Genomic DNA, 3,640 nt, shown 5'->3' on the forward strand with positions numbered 1-3,640 from the left:
TATCTCTTTTAAAACTTTAATTTATGTTGAAGTATAGCCAGTTTACAATGTTGTGATAGTTTCAGGTGGACAGCAGAGGGACTCAGTCATATATATATATATATATACACACATGTATCCTTTCTCCTCTAAACTCCAGTCCCACCCCAGCTGCCACATAACATTGAGCAGAGTTCCCTGTGCTATACAGTAGGACTTTGTTGGTTCTCAATTTTAAATAGAGCAGGCACTATGACTTTTGAGGCTGCTTTCTCAAAAGTCAGAGAGAGGTACAGCTTCTGCCTAGTCTTCCTGAGAGGCTCACCTTTGGATCCAAACCACCATACTTTGAGAAAACTAATTACCCATGGGAAGAATCCATGTGTGGGTATCCTGGCCACCAATTCAGCTGAAAGTCAGTATCAACCAAGTATGAGTAACTGAGTCTTCAGATGGTTCCAGCCACCATCCTTTACGCCATTTCCACTAACTCCAAGAGGAGCAGAGATGACATGCCCCCACCAAGCTCTTGCTAAACTTCAGAGCCAAATAAATGTCATTGTTTTAAGCCACTGAGTTTCGGAGTAGTTTATGACTCAATACTAGATGACCAGAACACAAGCTGATTAAACATACAAAACTTACAAGTTAGTCAAATATTGCCAGACATAATACATCACATTCGACTAGGAAAAAACGTGCTTCTCAAGCAATCCTGGGTGTACCATTTCACTTAGTAACTAGATTTGATTTTGTTTTCTGCTTCTTGGGAAGTGTAAATACATTTTCAATTGTAAATGGGATAACTATTTACTAGATAGAGAAAATGTGAGAATTATCTGTGCATATCTAAAGTTACATTGCAACCAGAACTTTCCTATCTCCCTTTTGATAAACTTACCAGTGATAGATATCAGATTAACTGAATGAGAGGGGGACAGATCTCAACTTCATATAGATTTATTCAACGTGGAGTGCCCATAATGAGCCACTTGTTATTCTAAGTCCTGGAGATAGAGCAGTGAACAAAGCCGTTAAAATTGTCTGCCCACATAAAGCATACATGTTCAGAATTAGAAAGGAAATGACTCTAAAGATCTGTTCATTAAGGAATATAAAAAGGGGTCAAGGTAAAGAGGAGTTTGGTTTAGAGACTTTATTGAAAAGCTGTGGGCATGTATATTGGTCAGGAGAGACCAAGTTATGGTAACAAATTTGCACAGATGAGTCAGATGTCAGACACGTGTAAGATGTCATGGATCTTGTTGCATAAGGGCCAGAAAACCTCAGCAGGCAAAGGATGAAGATGAACACATATAGGTCTGTGCTGTGCTGGGCTAAGTTGCTTCAGTTGTGTCTGACTCTCTGCAACCCTATGGACCATACATAGCCTGCCATGTCCACCTTCAGAGGACCTTCCCAACCTAGGGATGAAATTTCCTTCCTTACATCCCTGCACGGCAGGTGAGTTCTTTACAACTGGTGCCACCCGGGAAGCACCCCCTCAAAAGAAGTAAACAATAGCAATCATATTGATGAGCAGCCTTAAATGGAGTCACAATCTGAACTCAAGCAACCTGGCCTCAGAGCCTCTGTACCTTCTACCACATTAAATATAACAAATAGGTTGAAATGGTCTAGATAGAAAATCAGCCCCCAAAGAGGAAGAGAAAGCAAAAGTGTTAACTTTTCTGCCAGAACAACAAAAAAGAAATACTATTTGTCCATTTGTTTATGTACCAAATATTCTTGAGTATCCACCACGTACAAACTTCCATGCTAGACACCAGAAAAATATAAATGGAAAAGATAAACTTTCTGTCCTTAGGGAATTCACAGCCCAGTCAAGGAGAAAGACAAGTAAATAGGCAATGTTTCATTTTCTGAAAAGAAGAATGCTACCACTTCCTTGCTTCCCTGATGGCTCAGCCATAAAGAATCAGCCTGCAATGCAGGAGGCCTAGGTTTGATCCATGGGTCAGGAAGATCTGCTGGAGAAGGAAATAGCAACTCACTCCAGTATTCTTGTTTGGGAAATCCCATGGACAAATGAACCTGGCAGGCTACAGTTCATGGGATCGCAAGAGTCAGACATGACTGAGTGACTAAACAACGATAACAACTTCCTTAAGAGGCAAAGTCCTTTCCTACTTATCTTTCTTCCTTTCTCCCTCTCTTCCTTTGTTCCTTTTTGCCTTTTTCATTCCTTCTCTATTCTCAATACTTGTCTTAACTGGCACATCAAGTTGCAGGAAAGACAATGTATTAACAAAATGTTTAATGCAACAAATGCAAAAGCAATTTTTCAGGCAGTTATATTTTGTAATGACCTGGTATAAATTTGAGAATATGACAGTTAAGCCAAAATTAGAGAATTCTTCTGAAGAGATACTATTATTATTATTACTAAAGGATAAATATGATCCTCAGAAGTCATTATTTATTTCTTTATCACCCAAGTCTTTCATCTATGCAGATACTGTTAGAAGACCAATTTTCTTAAGTATTATGCTTTAGTATATATAAGTAACATGAATAACACTAAGTTAATAATTAAGAAAGAAAGATATTTACTACACTTGAGTCAATAGTAAAGATATGTACTATGTAATATTTATAAACTCGAAAGCATGGCTCATATTCAAGAATAATATTTGTTCTGAAAGTCTGACAATTTAATATTTAACCAAGTAAAATTAGCAACCACTCCAAAATGATAAGAGTACATGTTTACCATTTTGGTATCTGGAAGGAGATCTGCCTTGTATCTCAAACAAATTGGGCATCCTGTTATATTTACATGAATATATATTAAAAAATCCCTGTTGATACAAACTAAAAGAAAAAATAATGATACTGTCTTTCAAAGTATCTGATTTAAAACCATTGTCATCTTATGACCAGTTCATGCATAAGACTGTGTACATACTATGTCGCTGCAGTCATGTCCGACTCTTAGCGACCCCTGGACTGTAGCCCACCAGGCTCCTCTTCCATGGAATTCTCCAGGCAAGAATACTGGAGTGGGCTGCCATTTCTTCCTTTGGGTTATCCTCCCGACCCAGGAATTGAATCTGCATCTCTTGTATCTCCTGCATTGACAGGCAGATTCTTTACCACAAACGCCACCTGAGAAGCCTGTTATTAGATGAAATGTTATTAAAATGGTTTAGTCAAATTCAGTCAAGTTGTGCACACGTACACACGTGTGCAAACGTATACACACAATTCATCACAACAAATTCTAATATTTGCATAAGTTGAATTTGAGTTCATGTTAGTTATTGTTATTTTCCCCATCAGTTTACTACAGGATGAAAGAAGTTAAGGCCAGTGCAGCTGGCTCCTGTTTTTTTTTTGTCTTTCCACTGATATCATTAAAACAGAATTACCAAGTTGGTGGTGTCAGTATCTTCACGATAGACTTTGCCAAAGAAAATTTCAAGTGGAAGGCATGTCCTGCCTCTCCAAGCACAGATGAACCCCCAAGGAGTGGAACTCATCTGGTTTTGTGAAGGAAGTGTCACATGTGAGTGGAACACAAGATCACAAGTTGGTGTGTTAGCAGTCAACAGCTAAATGGGGACTTGAATTGCTACCTTTCAAGAGATTTTGTCACAACAAGAAATATATAAGTGCCAACTTCCAAAAGACAAGTCTT

This window comes from Bubalus kerabau, chromosome 12, assembly GCF_029407905.1.
Source record: "Bubalus kerabau isolate K-KA32 ecotype Philippines breed swamp buffalo chromosome 12, PCC_UOA_SB_1v2, whole genome shotgun sequence".
NCBI classification, from domain to species: Eukaryota; Metazoa; Chordata; class Mammalia; order Artiodactyla; family Bovidae; genus Bubalus; species Bubalus kerabau.